Here is a 10,352-nt window from a genome sequence, read left to right as displayed (position 1 = left end):
CTGGATAGTGGCCTTAAATGCCACTTCCCCTCCAGGATTGAATAGCAACATTAGCTATAGACCTTTTCTCGAAGGATACAAATCTGGTGTCTGGGAGGGGGAGGGATAGTACACCCCGAACAAAACCTTTGATGACAACTCTTCTATTCTCCAATAGTACCCTAAATCCACAGGACACAAATGTCAAGTGTCTTTCTCTCTTTTCCTTTTCTCCCTCTACTATCCTACCTTTGGATAGATTATTTGATCAGGCTGTACCAACTGCCTGATTATTGCCTCTTATAAACAAAGTGTTGTGCTACTTGTTCATATCAGTATAACTCCGAACTCATTTGTTGTTTTGTATCTATTTACTTTATTTTATTTTTATGCCCACTGTCTAGACAGTTTGTTTTTGTTTGTGGTATAATTGCAAAATGTAACTTTTTTAATATTTCTTTATTTATTTATTTATTTATTGTTTTAAACATTTGCATACCTAAATTCCACAATGTACGATTATTAAGCAGTAATTTGTAACTTGAAATTTTGGCCCCGTTTTGGGTGCTGTGGCTCCCTCTCTCCACTCTGCACTCTGATCTCCTTTTTTCTTCTTTTTTCTTTCCTACTCTATATGCACCACCTCGATCCATTTCTGATCCTACCAAACTGGCAATGTATGTTAAACACTCTATCCCCATCTAGGGGATGCGTTTTGACCTTCCCTGCTGACAGTACTCGATCATCGCAACTTCATAGGGCGGTTCGCCCATGTGACGCATTGCCGTCTTTTTCCAGCCTCTGCCCATCCGTCGCACATAGTCTGACGCACATACGCCGGGTCACGTGACCCTCGGCGCATAGCGTCATCACTATGGGGATATGAGAATGCCTACAAGAGGGCGTCCATCCCCACTAAGGGGCATACCTTCACGCCCACTGTACAACTCCGCCCCTCCTTTACACACATAGGAGTGGGGCGCTGTATCAGTAAACATTGGAAACATCACTAGGAGGCGCCGTACACGTGCACGGCCCGCCCATGTTCTGTTTGAGAAGACGACCCATATAAATAGAGGCACCCTGCGACTAGCTCTTTAAGCACCCTGAGAGCAATAGGGACTAACGCTACTAGGACACAAAGCCTCAAACCACGGTGAGTGCCATTTATATTTTAGATTCTTAAGCCTGCAGAAAATGGCTGGACCCTGCACAGTATGCATCTGTTATGTACTGGAACGTACCTTGTAGCCAGAGCCTAGTGTGCAGGAGGAGGCCTCTCTTACAGCCCCGGCTCTGGAGCTGCTGGAGTTGGGACAGCAAGCTCGGGAGCACGGCGAGGTAGGAGTGCCTGGTGATGATAGCAGCCCGGCACCGTTGGTGGTCCTTCGGGACGGTGGTTGTAGGAGACAGCGTCTCTGGAGCTGGCACAGGCACTGGATAGCAGGAGCTGGTGAAGCAAACCGGGTTAGCAGATAATCAGGTGGGTTAAGCAAGCGTAGTCAGATTCAGGCACAGGGTCTGGTAACGATGGGCAGGAGAGCAGAGCGGAGTCAGAGCAAGCCAGGGGTCAGAGTGGAGAGGGTCGGATGGTCAGACGGGGCCGGGTCGGTTTGAGGTAACAGGTTACAACAGGTCACAGGTTTCACTGATACAATGCTGCAGATCAGACAGCAAAGTGTCACTGCAGCTGCTTGCTTTTTAAAGGCTGAGTGGCGCCAATCGCGCATTAACGAGCACGCGCGCGTTCCCGCCATTGTGCGCGTGTAGTAGGCGCATGCACGCGCATACGAGCGCGCACATTTGGCGCACAGATGCGCGCATTTGGCACATATCCGTGTGCATGTGGGACGCGCCTGCGCACATGAATAGGTGATTGGTGCTGATTCTGACCATCAGTAAGTGTGCGCATGCGTGCACGCCGGAGCCTATTGGCAGGTCCCTGACAGCATCTTTCTTGTACAACACGCCGTCTGCCCTTAACCTATGTATGTCTGTCTACCAGGCACTCGTCAACAGGCTCCCTCTGTACATGTGTAGCTCGGGACTCCCCCGAGCACTGTCACGAGGACCGTCCGTATTGGAATCACTGACCTGCTGTACTTTGCCCTCAAAAAGCCCCATATTTGGGTAAATATGACCTTTACTATCTATACTATGAATATTGGCAAAAAAGACAAGGCATTTTCGTATGAGACCAGCTGCAATGTACCACCTCTTCTTTTAAAACTTGTTTTTTTCTTTCCTTTCCCTCTTTGTCTTTTCTCTCTTTCTTCTTTTTCTCTCTTTCTCTGTTTCGTTTTCCTTCTATCTCTCTTTCCTTTCTTCTTTTTTCTTCTTTCTTTGTGCCTTTAACTCCAACAGGACATCACAACAACACAAGGGTTAACTCTTCAATCCTTTGTTTGTTACAAACGGTATGTTGATTTTGTATACTAACATAGAGGCATTTTAATAATAATATAAATATGGACTATCATACAGCTGATTTTGTGACATGATACAATGTTGTGTGTCTTCAATTTTATAGAGAAAAGAGCTCACAACCACACACTCCTGTGGCCCCTGATGAAGGTCTCTTGTCTTATCAACAGACCAGAAACGCATCGGGCAAATCTCCATCGCTCTCTACAGAGTGTTTTTTAATCAATTGTGTATGATTTCTGTCACTGGGTTTATTTTGTTTGTTTTTTCTTGGTTTTATACACGGGACATAATTTGTCCTAGGTGTCACTTTTATATTATTTTTTATTTGTATGTTTTTTCATTGATTGTTCCAGAAGATTTATGTAATCTAATGTCCAGACTATCTCTGTGAACAAATGTCATCCCATCTTGGTTCAACCCAGTTAATAAAATGTATTTATCTTGCACTGGAGTCTGGCCTCTAAAGTCCCATCTGGGGGTAATTCGTTTTTCTTTTCTAGACTACCAGGGATGTGGCCATTCTTCCAGTCCAGGGACATATGAACCCCTCTTCTTCATATATTTTCTTCATTATATTGCCAGCACACTCCCAATTTTTTGGCGGCCAACTGTCAGGGGGAATTTGAACCGCCGCCCCCGAAAAAAACTGTCTCGGGTCCACGCTGAAGACATAAGCTTCATCCAAAGGCTGATATCTTTATGATCCCAGCGCAAGGAAGGACGCACAGCCCGGCGTTGCCCAAACTGCTCGTCGTACCTGAGCCATGCCACACCCCCGTACACTCTACGGGCCTCCCTTACTGCATCCATATAGCAGAATAACGCCAAACAATGTTCAGGATTCTTCTCCCCAATCACACTAGCCATAATGGCAGATGCTTGCAGCCAATTAGTAAACATGCGTGGAATTAGCTGCTTTTCCTCATCCTCTTTTTTGCTATCATCCAGCTTAACCCTATCTAGGTTAAACTTTTCCAGGAGTAAAAGTGAAAAAATGTCCACATACTCACCCTTCAAAATCTTTTCTTTGACCTCTGGCTTCAAGTGCACCCCTAGCGGCCCCTCAAAGCAGACATACACTTCACATTTCGCTGCGTCCGCTATGCAAACTACATCTGTCCTACCCACCCCCTCCAGTGCAGGAAAAGCTTTCTCCCCAGCCACCGCCGACCCCATGGGGCAAACCCCTGGCAGAGCATCCCCACTCGTTGGCGTCACCGACACGGGAACAGCAACTGGTGGGGGGGTGACACGGCATCCCCCCGACTACGGGCAGCCCCGTGCTCAGTGACACCCCACCGCAGCTCGCAGAGACTGCCCGCCCATCCCCTTAGCAAACTTCTGAATTAGTTCCTACAAGCCCCCCAATAATGCCTGCAGTTGCCCATCGGACCCCCCAGGGGCAGGCGCAGCACCGTTCGCCCATGGGTCCCATGCTGCGGCCACTGGGGAATGTGATCTCCCACTCACGGCCCCAGACCCCCCCACAACAGCCACCCCCAACAATCCCTGCAATGCATTAGTAAGAGACATGGACGCACAATGCGACTTACCAGGCCGACCAGGGGGGTCCCTGCCGCCGCTTCTCTGGACTCCAGCGGCGCCGAACGCACTTGCCGCTCGTCAGCCTCCAATCCCGACAGCTCCCCCTCCGAATTGTCCTCTGGAGACTGTAGGGGCTCCGTGACTTCCAGCCCCGGGGATGAGGGCCTGGATACCGCCATGATTGCCCGCGCTGGCCACGCCTCTTGTCCCGGGCTCTGCCCCGGACATCGCCGCCATCTTGCTGGGGCCTCCGATCAACGCACTGCATGTCTGCCCCCTCCGCCATGCAGGGACACTCCGCTGCGCATTAAAGCCACCGGCCGGGGATGGTACAGGCCCAGAGGCCGTTCCAGATCTCCTCCCGCGCTAAGACCCCCCCTTGCTGCACCCCGATAAGAGGGGGCGTCCATGACCACGCCGTATGGGTGGGGGAAAGCGTTGGCTCGTGCCGAGGCCCTGCCCACTGAGCTCCGCCAATGCCGAGGATTCCGACCGGGTCCCCCTGCAGGTGAAACTGGGTGTCGTTTCCCCAGGGGGCCCGAAGGGTCCCCCTACCTTTGCGCGATGCTCTGGGGGAGGTTCCCAGGGCATAACGCTCCGGAGGTCGAAGCCTAAGAGCACGTGTTCTCTCCTGCCCCCCTGCAGCCGATCCCTGATAAGGGGAGCGATCTGGCTGTGGAGCCATTCGGGGGCCCTTACTAGCAGCAGCCCCCCTGAGCTGGGCAAGCAGGAGATCCACATTGGCCAGTGCTGCTGTGACCAGCACAGAAACCTCTCCTCTAACTGATTCCCCTGCTGTGTTGCCTGGGTCACCCCTCCAGTCCCTTAAATAAACAAAACCCCTCCTCTCCACAACTTTTCCTTCAATCCCTTAATACCCCCCCCCACTTTTCAAACTAACTTCCTTAACCCTTGCTGTCCCTTATCACTCCTGTCATGCTGGCCCTCTGCTAGCTCCTTTCCAATCCACGTTCTCCAGGCCTCTCTGACTGGATGCAGTGAGGTGACCAAGTTGTATTGTTGAATTTCCATATAGTACATTTAGGTCACCAGCCTGGCTGTGCTTTCTGACACATCTGTCTAAATCAGAGAAGTAGATGAGAATTGCAATTCATTTGACAGGTAAAACATCTTGCAATGGATTTAGTTGTTTGTCTGGAGTTCAGCTTTCAAATTGTAGTTGTTATTTTGATTTTTACTATTATAAGCTTACCTGTAGGTAAAATTAATATCTCTGAAACGTGCACCATTTAAGAGATCTTCTAACAAGTAGTAGCCGGTGACATAACTATACTGTTCCTTCAGAGAGTTGTGACATCACCATGTCTCGGCCATTCAAGCCAGTGTTCTGTCAAGCTCTCCAACTCGTCAGAAACTCCTACCACTTAATTTGGAAAAATTAATTTAATACCAGCAGTAATTGGAGTTTTTGACGAATTGGTGGTTGGACACATCACTGGCAACCGAATAGAGTCTGGTACAGATTCTAACTCCACTACGATACTAGCTAACAAAATGGCCGCCTCCAAAGCGGCGACAACTTTGTCCTCGTTAGCCGCTGTGCTGTCAAAACATCTCAGTCTTCCTGTCCCGTTCTCTATTCGTTTGTCAGTGTTGTGTCCAACCACCAATTCGTCAAAATCTCTGATTACTAAGGGTTTAAATAAACCGGAAGTGACGTGATTGGAAATTCTGACGAGTTGGACATATTAACAGAATACCAGGGCCCGGATTCACATACACTGGTGCATTTTTAGGCAGGCATAGTGTATCTCGTTTACGCTACGCCGACGCAAGTCAGAGAGGCAAGCATGGTAATCAGAAAGCAAATGCTCCCAACGATGCGCCGGCGTAACGTAAATTTGTCGGCGTAAGCCGGCCTAAGTCAAAGTAGGAAGGAAGTGGGCGTGATCCATTTAACCAGTTAAGCCCCGGACCTTTAGGCAGCTAAATGCCCAGGCCAGGTTTTGCGATTCGGCACTGCGTCGCTTTAACAGACAATTGCGCGGTCGTGCGACGTGGCTCCCAAACAAAATTGGCGTCCTTTTTTCCCCACAAATAGAGCTTTCTTTTGGTGGTATTTGATCACCTCTGCGGTTTTTATTTTTTGCGCTATAAACAAAAATAGAGCGACAATTTTGAAAAAAATTCAATATTTTTTACTTTTTGCTATAATAAATATCCCCCAAAAACATATATAAAAATGTTTTTTTTTCCTCAGTTTAGGCCAATACGTATTCTTCTACCTATTTTTGGTAAAAAAAAATCGCAATAGGCGTTTATCGATTGGTTTGCACAAAATTTATAGTGTTTACAAAATAGGGGATAGTTTTATTGCATTTTTATAAAAAAAAAAAATTTTTACTACTAATGGCGGCGATCAGAGATTTTTTTCGTGACTGCGACATTATGGCGGACACTTCGGACAATTTTGACACATTTTTGGGACCATTGGCCCATATTCTTAAACAAGTTCCGCCGGCGTATATAGAGATGAGCGGCGGAAGTGTAAAGATGCGCCGTCCTATCTATGCGCCGCAGTCACAGAACCAGATCCGCCAGAAACATGGCTGCTCTCGTCTGTCTTAACTCGTTTAAGTGTACGCGGCGTAGGCGCATATTTCCGCTGAAGGCATCCTACGCGGCCATAGAATTAGTATTCAAATATGCAAATGATGTACATAAGCAGATTCCCAAACCTACGCGCGATCGGCGTAGGCTACGCACTGTGCGCGTAAGACGAATGGCCGGCGGAAAGTTACCCCTCATAAAGCTCGGTGACCTGAGTAAGTCAGCTTGAAAGCAAATACAGCAGCACCATCCCGGACGAGCTGAGCAACCACACTTAGGACAACACATTCGTATGCCAACATGCCAGGGGCAGGCGAGGTCTTAGCACTACTAGTGTATGCAGAGGAAGAGGCGCGTAGAAGGAGGAGGGCACGTAGGAGGGCACGTGAGAGGGTATACCCACAGCGCATTAGCCTCTTTGGCATGGCTGATGTGGAGGTGTATCTGCGTTTCAGATTCAGCCCTGATGCCATCCTGGAAATTACCAGAGCCCTGCAGGATGACATCACCAGCCCAACACAACGCTCACATGCAGTGCAGCCACTGGTGAAGGTCCTGGCAACATTGCATTTCCTGGCCACTGGTTCTTTTCAAAGAACAAGTGGAGACATGATTGGGATATCACAAACCAGCATGAGCAGATGTGTGCACCAGGTTGTCCCCGCAATCCTCAGACGCATGTCCCACCACATCATCAGACCCACCCAGGAGGTCCAGCAGGCGAAGGTAATGCGTGAGTTTTGCCAAATTGCTGGATTCCCATGCACCATCGGGGCCATTGATTGCACCCATGTGGCAATACAGGCCCCCCATGAGACACAGCACATTTATGTGAATAGGAAGCACTGGCATTCCATCAATGTCCAGGTGATCGTGGATGCCCATGGCCTCATATGGCATGTCCGTGCCAAAGACCCAGGATCCAGCCATGACAGCTTCATCTACTGGCAAAGCTTCATCCCGAGAAAATTTGAAGAGAACGTGTATGGGGACAGCTGGCTGGTTGGTGAGTGACATGGGTGTCAGGTATGACTGTCCCCCCCCATGATGCAGACATCACGAGGGGCACATGCATGACTAACATCCTCCTGTCTTTTCCCTTCCAGGTGACTCTGCATATGCCCTGGGACCTCACATGATGACCCCATTCCGGAACCCCCAAACCCCAGGAGAGGAAAACTACAATGCTGCACACATACGGACCCGTGCAGTGGTGGAGCGCACATTTGGCCTCCTCAAGTCACGTTTCCGATGCCTGGATAAGACTGGGGGTACCCTGCTGTATTCCCCAAATTTCGTGTGCCAGATCATCGCTGCATGTTGCGTGCTGCACAACTTTGCAGTGAGAAAGGGCCTGGAGATTGATCTACGTGATGACCTGACCCCCCAACCAGACATTACCCCCCTAACCGAGGGTACCCCATCTTCTGAGGGATCAGCAATCAGGAGATGTCTAGTGAAATGAATCTTTGAACCTTAAAAATACACATTAAACATTACACAATGAGAATGCACGCATGCACACCACTGTGGTCCCTAGCACACACACCCCACATGCACATCCCATTGGATTAGACCGAAGTACACCGCATGGTACTAAGGAGCAGCAACGCCGCGTCAAGGCTCCAATGATGTTGCTGTCCATTCATACACCTTTCACACGGACCTGGGGAGAACTTATCCCCAGCGACCGAGGGTGACACCCCTTACTGGCAGGAGTGTCACCCCCCCCACATTCACACACCATTCACACTGTGCTATGAACTACTTTGTGCAGCACAAAAAATACAACAGCTCTTACTTAGAGCATAAATAAAAAAATACAACAGCTCTTACTTAGAGCATAAATAAAAAAATACAACAGCTCTTACTTAGAGCATAAATAAAAAAATACAACAGCTCTTACTTAGAGCATAAAGAAGCCCAAATAAATCACTGGCCCTGGCGCAGACTCCGCCTGGTGCCCAGGTTCCTGGCCCTCACTTGTCTGGGGGGAGCCTCATTTGGGGGTGGTGGGGCATCAGGTGGAGGAGCCTCCCTCGGTGGATTAACATCCCCAGGTGCCTCCCTGGCTGGCTGTCTGCCCTCTAGAGCCACTGCTATACGGCTGAGCAGGGCCTCCTGGCATGCAGTCTGGGCCTGCACAGCCACCCGCAGGCCCCTGACCTCCCCCACAAGTTCGGCTGTGGTGGTTTGCAGCTCACCCAGACTTGTAATGGTGGCTGCAGAGTTTCCTGCCACATCCTGCAGAGCGTCGGGCACTGCTCCAGAGGAGGACAGGCTATTATTGAGCCGCCTCAACTCCTCCAAAATGTCCCCCATATGGCGGCTCTGCTGGTCCTGCTGCCTGGCCAGCTTTTCATGCAGGACTCCTGACACACCCCTGCTTTTATGAGTGGCCTTCCTTGGGCCAGGAGTGCCTGGGGCCCTGTTAGAGGGGGAGGGCCGTGAGGGGCTGGTGGTGAGGGGCATGGGACGGGAGGGGCTGGTGGTGAGGGGCATGGGACGGGAAGGGCTGGAGAGGGTGATGGAAGACCCTGAGGGGCTGGAGATTCGGTGGTGGTGTGATGTTCCGGGCATCTCACGTGAGTCGTCAAGAAATAAAATGACCTCCTGCACACTCTGGCCCACCTCCTCTTCATTGCCCACCACCTCCTCATGGGCAATATCCTCCTCAACCACCTCCTGTGCGGAGGACTGGCCACTCCCCTCCAAAAAAGCCTGTAGGCTTCCCAGGGGGTCAGCCACTGTAGCAGGCTGCTGGGGGATGGTGTTAGACGGACAGCAGAAGACGGCCCAGCTCCCTCCTGCACACCTGTGGATGACACAAAAAAATCCCATGTTGGTGGACCCACACACTTGTCACATGTCCCCCCCCCCAAACACACTTACCTGTCCTCATGGGTGGGTCACTGGAATCATGGCCCTCCAGGCCCTCCACCTGCTCCCTCCGCAGGCATCTGGCAATAATTTCCTCCTCCTCTGACAGCCGGATCGGACAGGGTGGCCCACCTCCAGTGCCCCTGGCATGTTTGGCAATGGTGGCCATTTTATTTCTGACCACCCCCCGCAGGTCATTCATTTTTTTCATGATGTCCTGGGGGGTCCTCACCTCATGGCCAAGGGCATTGACCTGTGCCTTCACTTTGCGTAAGATTTCTTCCTTTTTTAATTTGCTGGTATTGCCACTCTCAGCACCATGGAGCCTGGCATCAAAGCGCTCCATTGCTGAGATAATAACTTCCCTCTCAGCAGGGCTGAAGTTTTTTTTCCTGCAGTCTTTCCTTGGCATAGCAGCAGCAGCAAAGTGAAAACTCCAATAGGGAAATACAAGGGAGTCACTTTGCACTAGCTGGGCGGATGCTTGAAGCTTTTATACACTGGGCCGGCCCAACTCAGCATGGATTTACGCCTATTGTCATTGTGCGCATGCGCAGAGGGCGGAGCACGTCCGGCGCATGCGCCGTTCGGTCTGGACATCATTTGCATGGGGTCACGGATCATTATAATGCTTCACGCCCACATCCCTCCTACCGTCACTTGCGCCTACTTACGCCAACACATTTAAGTTACGCGAGCGCAGCGTAGGACGCAGGTGGTTCGGGAATATGGTTCGGCTCTCGCCAAGTTAAGCCGGCGGTGCGCATCGGAGATCCGCTCCGCCTCACTAAATATGCGCCGATCTACGAGAATATGGGCCATTGTCATTTTCACAGCAAAAAATGCATTTAAATTGCATTGTTTATTGTGAAAATGACAGTTGCAGTTTGGGAGTTAACCACAGGGGGCGCTGTAGGAGTTAGTGTTCACTTAGTGTGTGTTTACAACTG

This window comes from Rana temporaria, chromosome 13 (assembly GCF_905171775.1).
Source record: "Rana temporaria chromosome 13, aRanTem1.1, whole genome shotgun sequence".
NCBI classification, from domain to species: domain Eukaryota; kingdom Metazoa; phylum Chordata; class Amphibia; order Anura; family Ranidae; genus Rana; species Rana temporaria.
This window is presented reverse-complemented; position numbering follows the sequence as displayed.